Source organism: Dipodomys merriami, unplaced genomic scaffold (genome assembly GCF_024711535.1).
Source record: "Dipodomys merriami isolate MVZ:Mamm:240054 unplaced genomic scaffold, mDipMer1.0.p SCAF_980, whole genome shotgun sequence".
Taxonomy (NCBI): Eukaryota; Metazoa; Chordata; class Mammalia; order Rodentia; family Heteromyidae; genus Dipodomys; species Dipodomys merriami.
In genome coordinates, this window is record NW_027206602.1 from 133,157 (window position 1) to 151,124 (window position 17,968).

Sequence of the window (17,968 nt, forward strand, 5' to 3'; positions counted from 1 at the left end):
GCTGGAAACTCGAAAAACCTATAAGAGCAAACTAGAATAGCAATTATTTTGGTAATCCTAATTTTTCCTTTGTGCACATTGAGGCCAATGTCAAGAACAATTTTACATTTAAACTTTATATCCAAAAATCCATTCCCTATTTTTTTAAACCTCTTATTAACCACCTTTAATATTTTATACTTTAGTTATTATTTGCGTTTTGAAAAGATCCCTTGAAATCTTGAGGCCAAGTGTCACTCATTGCCTCTTGGCTTCTTGTTTTAAAACAGACATACATTAAGATTTTTAAACTCAGATGACAATTTTTCCTTAATGAGAAAATAACAATCATCATAACTGAACCAAAAAGTTAGACTTAGTGTCTTTATGACTTTTAAAAACATCCTAATTGTAAACATTAAAAGCAAGTCACATTATACAAATAACTTTTTAACCCTCTTTTTAAGGCCTTCCTAATTTTAATGTTAACACATCCAAGGAGAAGTTTTAGCAATACTAATCAGATCATCACATCACTCATTTTAATCATGTTTTCAGTGGCTATCCACAGGGAAAAGAGACAGAACAACGATGGGCCACTTGGCCCCTCCTATGGAATAGGCAGGCACACACCCAATCCGACTCTTTAGGGTTAGATGAACTGCGTTTGTGCCAGCTTGCCTCACCATGGGTGGACTCCTCCCAGGGCCTGTCCCACCATGCATGACCAGCTGAACTGCACTTCTGCTTGTTCACCCCTTACCCCTAAAGATAGGTCTTCTGTTGGCTTCTAAGTTTTTCCCCCTGTCTCTTCTCTTGGTTCTCGAATGAAATACACAGTTTTAGACAGACAGAACAGGTAACATCTTTGACAGTGTTAAACTAACTTTTACATTTAAATTTTTATTATTTTTCCCCAAATTTTAGCCAAGGAATTAAATGCCAAACTGCCAATGCATTTTGTTAAGCCAGATAACTTGATTACAGTATAAACAGACTTATGCATTTTAAAATATTAGCTTTTAAAATACCAGATTTTCTAATTTGCAAGTTAAAGAATCTTTAAAAAGCCATTTAAAACAATGTGAAGATTCTTTAAAATTTTTGGTAATGTCCAAACCTCATAATCTTTTGAATTTTAAATTTAAACTCACCCAATTGTTACAGTATGCTGACAATTTTCATCTTTGAACACGTTCACAGACACACACAAAACACTCACACAGATCTTAAAGTGCGCAAAAATCAAAATCAGTTGTATGTACGCCTTCTAAAGTTTTTAAACAAAAATTTAAGACAGTATTTCTTTTAGAACTAGGTACCTTTGTTGGGCTTCATTTTCACAGAGCTTGCTTGTTAGCAAGGCTTTTGAATCTCTTCTGAGTTGGAGGAGGGCTGAGGGAGGGGGTCACCTAAAACTAAACTGGCCAGATTAATTTATCTTTTTACCCAATTTTAGACAGAACTAGCTGAAAAGTCCAAACCAGGCACACAGCCTTCTACGCCCTCGCCTGTCCTCCAGCAGCCTCCACTGGGAGAAGGTGCAGCCTGAGGCTTGAAGGGAACCAAACTAGCCCAGTAACCTTCCATGCCTCGCAGGGAGGGTGGGCGTAGCAGGTCTGTGACCAAGCCCAGCTGGAACTTTTATTCCCTCAGAGATGTTTAAATAAATAAATAACAAAAACACAGATAAACACAAAAACCAAGGATCCACATTTAAAACTGGTACCAATTCTAAAAACAGAACTAGACAAGAACTGAAGGCTGAGTTGGGGACTAATGGGCCCCAGTTTATCCCTACCGGAACTCTGTGCTGTTCTCACTCAGTAAGCTGAATCCAGAGTCTGCTGGGTGAGCCTGCCACACTCACCCAGAACTTTCCTACCCCAGAAAACATAAAACAAACACACTAAAGTTAACAAGACAAACATGTGGCCACAAAGACAAAATCAAGTCTCAGTGAATGGGGCGACATCTCACCACCATTCACTTACCAGGGGACTCAACACCCCCTCTACTCATTCCAGAGAAATTTTTCTCTTAGATTCCTGCAGACGTTGACCCAGGGGCCTTCCAAGGCAGAGGAGAATTCCCAGTCATCTTGGGGCAAGGGAAAGAGGTCCCTAGCGGCCATCCCCTCAGACTGACAGGTTCTCCCCCACGCTCAGACCCCCTAAGCCAAGGCCTGAGGCTGAGATCTAACTGGGGCCACTCGCAGGTGGTCAGTGGCAATTTCATAATTGACAAACAAGCAAGTTCCCAAAACCTGACAATCTCGGCTCAGGCTGTAACTTCCAGTGATCTATAGTCAGACTTAAGGGGGGTTGTTAGTTGCTGCCCCATCCCTTTAAGGGCAACAAAACAGACAACAGAGACAATTAACACTAAACAGAAACAGACAAAAACAGACAGGCGCCAAACAGAAAAAGCAACTTCAGATGGGAGTGGCCGACCACGGCTAAACTCCCCGGGAAGGAGAGAGATTCCACGTTCCCTCCTTCCTCCAGGTCACCCTGGAGTAGGACTCCAGGGCGTGGCCAGGAAGAGAGAGATTACTTCTCCAGTGGTCTAGGGTTAAAGACAGAGGAGTAACAACAGCCTGACCCATGTTAAAAAGAACAAGAGTTAAACCAACACTGAACACAAAAAGAACCAAAAACGGACAGGTTAAGACAAACGCTGCGCGGCTCCGGTCACAAACCGAAAGCAGATTTTCAGACGGGGAAGCAAAATCCCCGGGAAGGAGAGAGATTCCACGTTCCCTCCTTTCCCCGGGAAGGAGAGAGATTCCACGTTCCCTCCTTCCTCCAGACATGAGCTCCGAAAAATCGAGCCCCTCAAATCCCTGAGGCGTCCCCCAGGGTGGCGGGGGAGAAGTCCGAGCTCGTCAGCTCCTTCTCAAGCCGCCCAGATACAGAGCTATTACGCGTAATAGTACAGACGCTGCGCGGAGACAAACACCGGACAGACAGAGACAAAGACAAAGGCCGGCTTACCTCCTGGTGGGTCCGAGCTGGAGTGGGTCAGGGGGCGATCCCGGACGAGCCCCCAAGATGAAAGACCCCCGACTTCGGGTGTCCCCCATATCAGGACCTCCCTGCCCCAAGCACCAGTCAGACGACACCAGATGCAAAAGGCAAGAGGGTTTTATTTGGGCATGCCCAGGTTCCCAGGTGCACGTGACCTCGAGATCCGCAAGGTTCGGGTCAGTGGCTGGGAACCCCGAGCAGTCCCGGGGATGGTCCTTTTATGGGACCCCTCTGTCCGTTACAGGAGTGCCCGCGCTTTTTCAGCCAGTAAATTTAAAGTATTACAACCTGGTCTGCACGCAGGCAGCCAATCCTTTTAAAACAAATCATGTGTTTTGGCCAATCACTGTTCGAGGGGGTCCCTTGGTGTACATGCCCCGAGTTGTGAGTCTCCCGCCCTTGGTATGAGGAAGTGACCTTTGTCAGCGCCTGTCCTTCGCTCACACCAGGGGGCTGACTGCGGGGGATTAGTTAGTAGGGTGTGGGCTTGTTGATTAACTGGTGAGGTTAGTTATCAAAGGGGGAGTGTGGGGTAATAGAAAAGCAAAGCATGTTACAGAAGCCAGAAATAGCTTGGTTAGATACAAAACTCTGTTCCCCTACAAAGAGGCTCAGGGCCTGGTTGGTTGGGGAGGGGGTCTTTCAATACTAGACGCTGAGATCTGATGATCACGGTTCAAAGCTACCCTGGCACAGAAGTCTGTGAGTCTGTGAGACTTTCATCTCCAATTAACCACTAGAAAACCAGAAGTGGCGCTGTGGCTCACGTGGTAGAGCACTAGCCTTGAGCTGAAGAGCTGAGGGACAAGATCCAGGCCCAGAGCTCGGGCCCCACAACTGTCAAAAAATAAATCAAGTAATATATATATATTATATATATGAATTATTAGTAGAGAGAATATCCTATAAAAATGTAGCACATTATTCAACTGTTACCTAAAATGTACCAGACAAAGGGATGTGAAGGGTAAACAAAGGAGGAGGCTGCAATGCTTGGTAAGAAATGTATGCATTATCCTGCCCATGTAATTGTAACCCCTCTGTACAGTATGTTCACAAATAAAATAAAATTAAATTAAAAAAATAAAATTAAATAAAATGTACCAGACAATGTTTGTTATCATGTTATAACTAAGGCTATCTTTCCATGTACTAGAGTGTATACTGATAAATTATTTCTGAAATATATATAGATGTATATCTATATACATCTATATATATATACATTAATTCTAGAGGTAGAGTTAAAATTGTCATTCATCTTGAAAACTTGGAGAAAGTACACATAAAATGGTTCAAGGACCTCAGGAGGAAAGAAGGGATCACTTCCCAGTGCTGAGGCCTTGGGCAGTGTGCCTGGCTGCCAGCATCACCTTCCCACAACCACAGATCAGCCAGACTGCCTCTAAGCCTAAGGTACCAGAGCCAAGAGGGCATGGCCAGGATTCTAATTTAAATACATGGAGACAGCAGAGAAAGAGCCCTGCTCTTCTACTTGGAGTGGGAAATTACATTGAGAATGTTTACTTGGCTCCCTCCCAACAATTCCAATGGTTTACAGGATCAAGGAAGGAAAATGTACTAGCACAGTTAGAGGACAGGCCTTCAAATCTGACTCAGAGTAAAACACCAATTCCCAAAGGCCAGAGAGCAGGGCCCTTGTAGGCTTCTGCTCCAGTGAACTACCTCACTATTGTTAACCTAATGATAGCCTGAGGCTTTCCCAGAACCTGAGGGAGGCATTTTAATTAAAGTCATTACTTCAACAGGCTGAGAAAAAGCCTGACTTCCTGTGTAACTCTAACAAATTTTTCAGTTTCCTGCCAATGCTGGCTGTCCTTGTAACCAATTAAGTTGCTTTTACAGCCTGCTTCTGTTTTGAACCTGAAATTCTGCCCCCTCATCTTGCAGACCTAGATCTATGCACCCATTCTGCCTTTGTGAAACTTCTCTATTCTTTATTTTGGGGGGGTCTGTGAAAGACCTCAGACACCCTGGGGTGCTTCCTTCAACAGGAGGGCACCCCAAGAACCAAGACTCCAAACCAGCAGCTGCAATAAGCAAGAGGAGTTTATTTGGCGTTTGCACAAACGGGCTCTCTGTCCAGGGCAGACAGGAAGCCCCAAGCAGCGTTTACAGGCACTTTTAAAGACAAAAGCCCCAGGATTAGCATAAGACCCCAGGTTCCCCGGGATTGGCTCAGTTTACTACACGGGGAAGTTTATAACACTCTTTGTAATAACAGTTGGCTCAGGGCAAGTCTAGGGGGAGCGGTCACCCTGGAGGGGAGTTTACATAGTTACAGGCTTGTGATCGATTAACATTTGGCCTAATTTGTTGGGCTCACCAGATGGTCCTTATCTTGAGCCCCCTAAACCGAGAATTTTTTACACAGGAATGCGGAGGAACATACTCTTTGTTCCTTATCTTGGGTCCCATTTGGCCACCTGTTAGTTTTTTTTTTTTTTTTTTTTTACGACTACAGAGCTTGTCCCAGGGCCAACATCTAGACTCCAAAGCTTTTTATTTATCTCCAGGGCGGTGAAAGGGTCAGTGCTAGCTCAAGCAAGTTTACAGAAGCAAAACCAGCAGTTAGCAATTGTAAAATGTAACTCTAATTTTTAATCTTTCAGTCTGGTTGGGGGCCTGAACTCTGGGCCTGGGAACGCTGTCCCTCAACTCTTCCGCTCAAGGCTAGCACTCTACCACTTGAGCCACAGCACCTCCTTCAGCCTTTTTTTTTTTTTTTTTTTTTTTTGCTTATGTGATGCTGAGGAATCGAACCCAGGGCCTCATGAATGCAAGGCAAACACTCTACCACTGAGCCACCTTCCCAGCCCAACTACTCTATTCTTGAAATAAACTGTTACACTGAAGAGTTCTTCCTGCTAACACAGCTGTAGGATGGACCCTGAAAACTTCATTTGAACCCAGGGTTGGTTATTGATGTCTCTTTTACACTTCTGGATGCTTAAGAAGTCTAATAGCATTTAAAGTACAAGTAACTTCTTATCACATAAGGCATAGGAAGCAAATTTCTGAAAGTTTGACCTTTCATAACCCTGAAGGACAAAAGGTTATCATCCTAGAGGCTGAGAGGCTGGGCAGACAGATTTGCTACATTTAACCCCTTTGCTGCATTTAATTCTGGCTCAAATCCTAGTCTATTTCCTAGCTTGATGCGCTTAATCCTAGCTACTCAGAAGCTGGACCTCTGCTTCTGGACCTCTGCCTTTAGTTCAGGGACCATGCACTGGCCATGGTCAGCCCTGCCAGTGTATTGGCATAGGTGACTTTGCCAAGATTTGTCATAGGCCTGTCCAGCCCTTATGTCAGAGGTCTACATAAGCACACATTTTCCACTATTTATTATTTTACTTTGCTCTCTGTTTTGTTTTGCTTTGTGCCACTGCAGGAGCTTGAACTCAGAGCACTGTGCTTTCCCTTTCTCCTGAAAGCCAGTACTTTACCATTGAACCACAGCTTCACTTCAGGCCTTTTGGTAGTTCATGGAAGGTAAGTGTCTCATGAACTTTCCTGTCCAGGCTGATTCCTAATGGTGACCCTGAGCTCTCCTACCCCACCCCTGAAGAGCTAAAATGACAGGTAAAAGCCCCTGGGGCCAGGCACTGGGGGCTCACACCTGTAATCCTAGCTACTCCAATTGCTAAATCACATGTCTATTTTTTTTTGATCCGCTCACACTCACACACCATATACCACTCACACCACATATTCTCACACTCACATTCAATCACACCACACACACACTCACACTAACACCACACTCCCACCATACACACCACACACACTCACACTCAATCACCACCAACTACACTCACACCATACATGTTCACACTCATAATCACACTACACACACCACACACGCTCAATCACACCACCCCCACATCACACACACCACTAACAACACATGCTCATACTCATACCACACACCATACACGCTCACTCAATCACACCACCCACACCACACCTACACCACACTCATACATTACACACACTCACACCACAGACACACTCAGTCATACCACACACACACCACTCACGCTCACACTCACCATACACCAAACACACCACACCCACAACACTCACTCACACACACACCACACATGCTCACACTCAATCACACCACCCACACAGCACATGTGACCCGTCCAGCAGGCCAGGTAATTTTGTGGGGGATCTGAGGGGCCACCTCCTAAAAGAACCAAGGGGGGCGAGAGAGGATCGAGACCAAGCGCATAAAGAAAGACAGAGCCATTCTGAGTCGCGTCAAGGTCTACTTTATTAAAGTGAGGCAGGGTTTAAATACCCGAAGGGACAGGGGAAGGGAAAGAAGAAAAGAAAAAAAAAACTTTGCAGAAGCAAGGGTGAGGAGTCCCGGGGTCAGGGATGGGTCGTGCTTATCCTTTGGCCGTTGTGCTCTTCTTAAAGGTATCTCCTGTGATTTCTTTTATGGTTAGCCAGGCGCCGTTTGCTTAGGGCCAGAGATAAGATAAGTTTTATGGATAGCCAGATGTAGTTTGTTATGGGAAGTTATCTAAATGTGCACCTGGGAATTTCTGAGAACGGCTACTTGTCAATTAGGTGTTTGAAAGAGGCCAGAGCATTCTCAGGCAGGTTTCGGGTCTCCAACACACATGCACCACTCACACCACATATGATCACACTCATACCACACCACACACACCACACACACACCACACACGCTCACTCACACACCATACACCACACTCACACCACACACTCTCACACTCACAATCACACCACACTCAATCACACCACAGACACGCTCACACTAATACCACACTCACACCATACACACCACACATAATCACACCACACACCACTCACACTCACACTCACACACACCACACACTCACACAACCCCCGGTCCGTCACCTGGAATTGTAAGATGTTAATGGAACAAAAGCACAGAACGCAAAGGCTGACATGCTCAGTCACCTATAGACCTGATACCAGTTGGATCTATAGGTGACTTTGAAGCTCTCGAGTGCAACCGTCATAGACAGATGATCTCATAGAATAAAATGTTGTTTCAAGGTACAATTTTATCTATTTAGACAGATGCTTTCACATCCATGTCAAGACACTCATGATGGGAAATGTGTCCATTAAACATCTAATAACTTTTCCCACACATGTAACAGTGCTGGGTACATAAAACATGGACTTTCTTTATTCACAGAGTGAATATAATAGTTTGTGGCAATTACAGATAAAAAGTACAAAATAATTATATAATACATTTTAACAATGAAAAGATAACATAGCATGTAAAAAGTTCTCAAAGGTGAGAAAAAGCAGATTTGTCAAAATGGGAGAAAAAAAAAGGGTAAATTTAAGGATTAAAGAAGGTTCAGCTGGGTACCAGTAATCCTAGCTACTCAGAAGGCTGAGATCTGAGGCTTGCAGTTCAAAGCCATCTTGGACAAGAAAGGCTGTGAGATTCTTATCTCCAATAAACCACTCAGAAAACCAGAAGTGGCCCTGTGGTTCAAGTGGTAGAGCACTAGCCTTGATATGAAGAACTAAGGGTCAGAGTTCAAACCCTACAACCAAAAAAAAAAAAAAAAAAGAATGTCCAATTTGTTGCTACGTCCATTTTTAGGTTTATTCATGTTCTTCCTTATTTTTAATCTCTCAAGTCTTAATAAGTAGACTTTTATTGATGAGTGAGAAGCTAAACTTCATAAAGACCACCTCTCAGGGCTGGGAAGGTGGCCCAGTGGTAGAGTGCTTGCCTTGCATGCATGAGGCCCTGGGTTCGATTCCTCAGCACCACATAAGCAAAAAGCCAGAAGTGGCGCTGTAGCTCAAGTGGTAGAGCGCTAGCCTTGAGCTGAAGAGCTGAGGGACAGCGCCCAGGCCCAGAGTTCAGGCCCCACAACCGGACCAAAAAAAAAAAAAAAAGACCACCTCTCATAATTCTTTGGCCCTATTAGAAAAACCGGCATGATGATTATACATAGTAAGAATTCTGGGACTTCCATGTGACATGTGACAGTATTTACATAGTTTGAGTGTAAGTGGCAAAATAGAGAAAAACATGTTTAAAATAGCATCAATACCAGGACAGGAAAAAAAAAAAAAAGAGAAACACAGTAATTCCTATTGCATGAGAAAAAACACAAATTGGGCAAAAAAAAGTGTCAGGGGCTGGGAAGGTGGCTCAGTGGTAGAGCGCTTGTCTTGCAAGCCTGAGGCCCTGGGTTTGATTCCTCAGCACCACATAAGCAAAAAGAAAAAATCCGGTGCTGTGGCTCAAGTGATAGATCACTAGCCTTGAGCTGAAGAGCTGAGAGACAGTAGTCAGGCCCAGAGTTCAGGCCCCATGACCAGACCCCCCAAAAGAAAAATTAAAGAGAAAAAGAAAATTTGATACACACTATAAAAATCCTGAACTGAAGCTGGGCGCCAGTGGCTCACATCTGTAATCCTAGCTACTCAGGAGGCTGAGATCTGAGGATCACGGTTCAAAGACAGCCCGGGCAGGAAAGTCCATGAGACTCTTATCCCCAATAAAAACCACTAGAAAACTGGAAATGGTGCTGTGGCTCGAGCAGTAGAGCGCACTCACCTTGAGCTGAAGAGCTCAGGGACAGCACCCAAGCCCAGAGTTCAAGCCCCATGACCGACCCCTCCAAAAAATATCCTGAACTGAACATAGCATATATGTATATATGTGAAATAACATGACAAAATTCCTTTGTGTAATACACACTTAAAAAATGAATGATAGGAAAGTAATATAGGCTCTTCTGGGTGATCAGGTACTAGCAGGAGGGAAGAAGGCCAAGGAGAGGGCAAATTAAGTACTTTACACACATATGAAAATAGAATAAAACTTATTTTCAATTATTTGTATGCATGTATGGAAATGTCTGAGAGCTAATATAGTAGAAGCCAGGCACTGGTGGCTCACGCCTGTCATCCCAGCTACTCAAGAGGCTGAGATCTGAGGATCGAGGTTCAAAGCCAGCCTGGGCAAGGAAAGTCCCTGACACTCTATCACCAATTAACTACCAGAAAACTGGAAGTGGTGCTGTGGCTCAAGTGGTAGAGCTCTAGTGTTAAGCTGAAGAGCTCAGGGATGGTTCACAGGCCCAGAGTTCAAGTCCCACAACTGACAAAAGAAAGAAAGAGCCGGGCGCTGCTGGCTCACGCCTGTAATCCTAGCTACTCAGGAGGCTGAGATCTGAGGATCGCCTGTAATCCTAGCTACTCAGGAGGCTGAGATCTGAGGATCGCGGTTCAAAGCCAACCCGGGCAGGAAAGACCGTGAGACTCCTATCTCCAATAAACCACCAGAAAACCGGAAGTGGCACTATAGCTCAAGTGGTAGAGCGCTGGCCTTGAGCTGAAGAGCTGAGGGACAACGCCCAGGCCCAGAGTTCAAGCCCCACGACCGACAAAAAAAAAAAAAAAAAAAAAAAAAAAAAAAAGACAGTACATTTGGCTTTAAATCGAATATATTAAATTTTATTCTTAGGAGTGAATAACCAAGCATTTCTCAGTTTTCTGAGGTCTCTTTAGCAGTGTAATAATTTCAGTAGTTTATCTAGACATAAGTCAAGGTTTATCCCATAAATAAGAACACAATTTAATCCAAAATTACTAAGACTCTTAAATGCCATCTAATTTTCCTATAGCTATGATGGTATTTTTTCCTCCAAGACTGAATAAATAATACTAAACTAAGTGGGTATCCAATGACTCACCTGTGCACTTGAAAATTTCACTTTTGGATTGTTATCTATCTCCCATAAGCCTTCATTGAAACCTTTTTGTTTATTTGGTTTGCCATACTTTTCCTTATTTTCTGAGTAAGGAAATATATCCTTTGGTCCTAAAAAAGCACTAAAACAGATGAAGATAATAAGTGCAATTCAACCTCAAATAAATATATACATATTACATTACTAAAATAACACTATTATATGATGCATTTCATAAAATACAAATTAAAGGGAAGACAAGGATATAAAGCATGAATTCATTTCAATGAACACAATCTCACCGAGACATGAGACGGCTCTAAGTACTGGCAGAACAAATGTTGGAAAAGTTTTTTGGGAGGAGTACATGTGCAGATATTAGGGGTTGAACTCAGAGCTTCCCACTATTGCTTAGCTTTTTCACTCAAGCCTATAGTCACTCTGCTACAGCCATAGTTCTACTTCCAGCTTGGAACACAAGAGAGCCACACAGACTTTTCTTCCCAGGCTGGCTTAGAATTTTGATCCTTATATCTCAGGCTGAATAGCTAGGAGTATAGGTGTGAAACACCAGCCACCTGGCTTCTAAAAGATTTTTAGGTTCCGTTTCTTTGCAGAACAATAAATGTTTTCTGTTTAGGGGTAGGGATAAGGTAGACTATATTTTATTCCAAATACTACTGTTTTTTTTTTTCCATTTACAGTACTAAGGATTGCATCCAGGGTCTCACTGAAACAAGTCAAGCACTAAACCACAGAACTACATGTCAATCTGATATACTTTATTAATTCAGTAATGAGTTCCTAGATTCATAACACCATCTCATGTACATAAACTTTTTTTTAGTACTGATCCTAGGCCTTGAACTCAGAGCCTGGGTGCTGTCCCTGAACTTTTGTGCCCAAGGCTACAGCTTTAGGCCACTTGAGGCATAGCTCCACTGGTTACTGGAAATGGGATTCTCATGAGCTTTTCTGCCCAGACTGGCTAAGAACCTCAATTCTCAGATCTCAGCCTCATGAGGCCATTAGAGGCAGGAATCACTAGCACCTGGTCTCATTCAGTTTAATTGAACAGGCTTTTCAGGCCCAGAGTTCAAGCCCCATGAACAACAACAAAAAAAATTTCTCCCCCAAACTGGACAAAGCCAGGCTGGGGAGAAAAAAAAATTACCAAGTCTGAATAACCAGCAAAGAGATGGTCTGTAAGCATGGTTCAAGTGGTAGAGAACCAGCCAAGCAAACGAACCAAGCTCAATGCCTCAAAGCTCAAGCTCAAACTCTAGTACTGTGAAAAAACAGAAAGTACCTAATTTAAACATCATTATATACTTCTAATTAAATATGAACAGATTTTCATGTCAGTAATTATTTAATACATTTTGCTAAATGGATCTATCAATCTATTGTTTGAGCACGTTTTCTGTGCCAATAATGAGGGCTTGAACTCAAGGCAAGGCTTCATACACCTGCTGTCTTTTTTCTGCTCATAGCTGGTGTTCTATCACTTGAGTTACACACTCCAATCTGCTTTTCTGCTGGTTAATTGGGATTCCCAAGCACTTTTCTTTGGGCTTCAAACCAAGATACTCAGATCTCAGTTCTCCTAAGTAGCCAGGAGGCTGCAATATTTTAAGAGTCTGGGACCAGTGGCTCATGCCTGTAATCTAGCTACTCAGGAGGCTCAGTCTGATGTTGGTTTGAAGCCAGCCAGGCAGAAAATCCAAGGGACTCTCCGATTAACGAGCAAAATCCTGGAAGTGCAGGTGTGGCTCAAGAAGTAGCACACACTAGCCGGGCGCTGGTGGCTCACGCCTGTAATCCTAGCTACTCAGGGAGGCTGAGATCGAGGATCGCGGTTCAAAGCCAGCCCAAGCAGGAGAGACCGTGACTCCTATCTCCAATAAACCACCAGAAAACCGGAAGTGGCGCTGTAGCTCCAGTGGTAGAGCACTCGCCTTGAGCTGAAGAGCTGAGGGACAGCGCCCAGGCCGAGAGTTCAAGCCCCACGACCAACAACAACAACAAAAAAAGAAGTAGCACACACTCGGCCAGTGAAAAAGCCAAGCAAGAGTATAAGACCTTGAATTCAGTATTCAGCATCAGCACACAAAAATAAAATAAATATTGTCAGGCGCTGGTGGCTCACGCCTGTAATCCTAGCTACTCAGGAGGCTGAGATCTGAGGATCGCGGTTCAAAGCCAGCCCGGGCAGGAGAGACCTTGAGACTCCGATCTCCAATAAAAACCACCAGAAAACTGGAAGTGGCGCTGTAGCTCAAGTGGTAGAGCGCTTGCCTTGAGCTGAAGAGCTGAGGGACAGTGCCCAGGCCCAGAGTTCAAGCCCCATGGCCAACAACAAAAAAATAAATAAATAAAATAAAATAAAATAAATATTGTAACAGTAAATATACTGTTCAATGTTTGATCTTCACAATCAATTCCAAGTATAGGTGGGGTAAAGGATATGTTCAAGACTGATAAGTCAAAAACAAAGCTGATAAAAAAGAACTGTCCATGGGGGTACAATCCCCTAAGATTCCTGAATAGTACATAAATTAGCCTAGAGACCGCACCGCTAGTTACCAAGGAACACCTTATGGTGGCTGTGGCTATGGTTTTCTCTTAGAAATGTTCCATTTTCAAATGGCCTACAAAAAGTGTTTTATATGCAAAATGGAAATAGGACATAATGTTAATTACATTTTGATAGCAAATACAAAAAAATTTTGAAGCCAGGAACCCATGAATCACACCTGTAATCTAGCTATTCAGGAGGCTCAAGCAGAAAGGCCATGAAACACTTATCTGCAATTAACTTTCAAAAAGGTAGAAGTGAAACTGTGGCTCAAGTAGCAGAGCACCAGCCTTGCACCAAAAACAAAAACACTAAAGGAAAATGCCTAGGCCCTGAGTTCAAGCGCTGGTACCAGCTCCACAAAGGGAGGAAAGGGAAGATGGAAAGAAGGGAGGGGAGGGAGAGAGGAAAGGGAGAGAGAAAGGACAGAATGAAGGAAGGAAAATTGTGAAAGTTCAGAGGAAAAAAACCATCAGAACACAACAGGTTTAGAAATTCTAAAATATAAAAATATTATTCTATTCTTTCTCTTTTTTTTTTTTTTTTTTTTTTTGGGTCCGGTTGTGGGGCTTGAACTCTGGGCCTGGGCACTGTCCCTCAGCTCTTCAGCTCAAGGCTAGCACTCTACCACTTGCGCCACAGCGCCACTTCCAGCTTTTTTCTTATGTGGTGCTGAGGAATCGAACCCAGGGCCTTGAGCATACAAGGCAAGTGCTCTACCACTGAGCCACCTTCCCAGCCCCTTATTCTTTCTCATTAGTGGTTACATTGTAGAACTTTCCTTTTATTATTTGCTTTTTAAAAACAATGAAAAAATTAAGCGGTAAATTCCAAATCTAACAGTAAACTTATGTGGATTGAATTTCTTTTGCAAATACATAGAAAAGCAGTTATGCAGCCAGGCGCTGGTGGCTCACGCCTGTAATCCTAGCTACTCAGGAGGCTGAGATCTGAGGATCGCGGTTCAAAGCCAGCCCGGGCAGGAGAAACCGTGAGACTCCTATCTCCAATAAACCACCAGAAAACCGGAAGTGGCGCTGTAGCTCAAGTGGTAGAGCGCTCTCCTTGAGCTTGAAGAGCTGAGAGACAGCGCCCAGGCCTCATAGTTCAAGCCCCACGACCGACAAAAAAAAAAAAAAAAGTTACGGCCAATTAGAGCTTTTGGCACATAAAGGGGTTGAGATTTAAACTGTTCCCCACATTTTATAACATTAACTTTACTATCACAGGGGACTGGCAAGTTCTTGTCCCTTACAAGGTAGTCATTAGGCATGCTTAAAAACTATCTTTCCATGACCTCCCGGCTCTGACCAGTTTTGAAGGGCCACACACAAATGACTCTAGGATCTGACATTTCTGCCATCCAAGCAGTGGCTTACTGCCCCTGGATGCTCCTCCATTGCTCTTGTCCCAGGTGTGTCTTCTTTACACTGTGATAAATTCCTCATTGGCATTTCCCTCAGCGGGTCACTGGACTTGAACTCAGGGCCTTAGCTCTCCAGCTCAAGGCCAGCACTCTGCCACTTTGAGTCCCAAAGTAACTTTGCTTGCTCTTTTAGCACTATGCTAGCTGAGTAGAGGTGACAGTATCACAGGAACCTTTTTCTGCCCTGGCTGGCTTCGAACCAGTTTCAGATCAATGAGTCTTACAAAAGGCCATTTTACTCCAATTAAAAGCAACAAGGTGGTCAACATAGAAGTAGCTTTTAAGCATGCTCTTACCTGAAACTTATTAAAAGCCAAAGTTACATCTAACAAACTTGTAAGAATCCTCTGTGCTTTGCTCTGGGCTTGCTGGAAACTGTTAAAAAAAAAAAAAACAAAAAACCTATAAGAGCAAACTAGAATAGCAATTATTTTGGTAATCCTAATTTTTCCTTTGTGCACATTAAGGCCAATGTTAAGAACAATTTTACATTTAAACTTTATATCCCAAAATCCATTCCTAATTTTTTAAAGTCTCTTATTAACCACCTTTAATATTTCATACTTTAGTATTCATTTGCATTTTTTAAAAAATCTCTTAAAATCTTGAGGCCAAGTTGTCATTCATTGTCTCTTGGCTGCTTGTTTTTACACATTAAAACTTTTAAACTCAAATGACAATTTTTCCTTAATGCAAGCATGACAGTCACCATCACATACCACGAAGCTAGACTTAAAACCTTTATAACTTTTAAAAACATCCTAATTGTAGAACATAATTGAAAGCAAGTCACATTATACAAATAAACTTTTTAACTCTCTTTTTAAGTCCAAGGGACAGTTTTAACAATACTACAGATCATCACATCACTAATTTTAACCATCATATTTCAGTGTCTATCTACAGGGAAAAGGGACAGAACAAAGATGGGCCACTTGGCTCCTCCTATGGAATGGGCACATACCCAATCTGACTCTTTAGGGTTAGATGAACTGCATTTGTGCCAGCTTGCCCTCTTTCACCATGTGTAGACTCCTCCCAGGGCCTGTCCCACCATGCATGACCAGTTGAACTGCACTTCTGCCTGTCCACTCCTTACCTCTAAAGATAGGTCTTCTAAGTTTTCCCTTTTCTTATCTCTTGGTTCACGAATGAAATACACAGTTTTAGACAGACAGAATAGGTAACATCTTTGACAGTGTTAAACTAACCTTTACATTTAAATTTCTAATATTTATCCCCAAATTTTAGCCAAGGGAACTAAATCCCAAACTGCCAATGCATTTTTGTTAAGCCAGATAACTTGATTACAGTATAAACGGCCTTATTCATTTTAAAATATTAGTTTTAAAAATACCAGATTTTCTAATTTGCAAGTTAAAGAATCTGTAAAAAGCCATTTAAAACAATGTGAAGATTCTTTAAAAATTTGGTAATGTCCAGACCTCATAACCTTTTATATTTTAAATTTAAACTCAACAAATTGTTACAGCATGCTGACAATTCTTATCTTTAAACATGTTCACAAACACACACAAAACACTCACACAGATCTTAAAGCACGCAAAAATCAAAATCAGTTGTACATACACTATTTAAAGTTTTTAAACAAAAATTTAAGACAGTATTTCTTTTAAACTAAGTACCTTTGTTGGGCTTCATTTTCCCAGAGCTTGCTTGTTTAGCAAGACAATTCACTAATTAGTCTTTTGAATCCCTTCTGTCAGAGGAAGGTTGGGGGTGGGAGGGATCACCTGAAACTAAACTGGCCTGATTTTTACCCAATTTTAGACAAGAGCACTTTACAAATTGTTACATTGTCAGGACTAGCTGAAAAAGTCCAAACCAGGCAAACAGCCTTCAACACCCTCCCTGACGGCAGCCTCCACAAGGAGAAAATGTAGCTTGAGGCTTGAAGGGAATCAAACTAGATCAGCAACCTTCCATGCCTCACAGGGAGGGTGGGCATAGCAGGCCTGTGACCAAGCCCAGCCAGAGGCTGGAACTTTTATTCCCCTAGAGATGTTCAAATAAAAAACACAAACACAAATAAACACAAAAACCAAAGATCCACATTTAAAACTGGTACCAATTCTAAAAAAGAACTAGACAAGACAACAACCAAAGGCTGAGTTTTGGACTAATGGACCCCCAGCTCATCCCTACCAGAACTCTGTGATGCTCCCACTCAGCAAGCTGAATCCAGAGTCTGCTGAGTGAGCCTGCCACTTTTACTCAGACCTTCCCTACCCCAGGAAACAGAACAGAAAACACACTGAAGTAAACAACACAGACAAGTGGCCACAAAGACAAAATCAGGTCTCAGTGAATGGGGTGACATCTCAACTCCACTTATCAGGGGATTCAAACCTCCTCTACTCATTCCAGAGGATTTTTCTTTTAGATTCTTCTGAGATCTCCAGGGAGCACAGGACACATTTCAAAGAGGTTATACCGCTCAGGTGTGACTCGCAGCACCCCATTAAATGAATATACCCCCTCTCTTTTACCCCTTTGAAATGAACCAGCAGGAGGTCGAGAGGAGTAAAGTTTGCTTTGTCCTTGCCCCATCTCTATAAACAAAAGTAGCCAGACAAATACACCAACGACTAGGAGGGAAAAAGAGTGCTAGCCTTGAACTGAAGAGCTGAGGGACAGCGCCCAGGCCCAGAGTTCAGGCCCCACAACCGGACCGCCCAAAAAAAAAAAAAAAAAAAGGGAAAAAGAAATAGGTTAGATACCGACACCACCGGTGTCGCCGTGGATTGGAGATGACCAAACACTGGATTGCTGCGTCTCCGGGGGGTCGACTGGGCCTGTTAGGAGGGGGGTCAATTATCCCAAAAGGTTGAAAGATTGGGCGCTTAGGAGATTGGTGGGAGTCATCACCCCCCAGAGGGTGGGTGAAGTCGCCGCTTGCAGTTTCCAGAATGAAGGAATAAAATTTAGACTTAATTATAAGGAGGAAGGGCACTGAGCTGCGGGCCGGTATCCGACAGCGAGTCTGAAAAAGAAATGGGATGAAGAATGGAGTCGGAGGTGTGGTCACTCCAGGCGCTCTGATGGAGGGGCCCTCGTGCATGCGTCACAAATCACTAGATGCAAAGACATCCATCCCTATTGATGCTCTAGCGAGGTCCCCCTAGTTCCGCCCAAGTGACAGTCCTAGAGCCTGATCAATCATGGGCTGCACAAAGTG

General features: G+C 43.1%; 1 protein-coding gene across 9 annotated transcripts in view; it reads right to left on the reverse strand.

Annotated features, from left to right (window-relative positions):
* Positions 1-17,968, reverse strand: part of LOC138822088 (PC4 and SFRS1-interacting protein-like) — a 242,520-nt gene that overhangs the window by 75,399 nt on the left and 149,153 nt on the right. For 4 of the 9 annotated variants that reach the window (XR_011370334.1, XR_011370335.1, XR_011370324.1 and 1 more), the window contains 2 exons: positions 15,066-15,144; positions 10,769-10,907 (listed from right to left, as the gene is read on the reverse strand). The exons of 3 other annotated variants lie outside the window; for them this stretch is intronic. The gene's annotated coding sequence lies outside the window, so the exon portion shown is untranslated. Of the gene's footprint in view, positions 1-3,658; positions 7,504-10,768; positions 10,908-15,065; positions 15,145-17,968 lie in introns of those variants that run through there. 2 more of the 9 variants (XR_011370328.1, XR_011370326.1) reach the window with 2 other exon arrangements.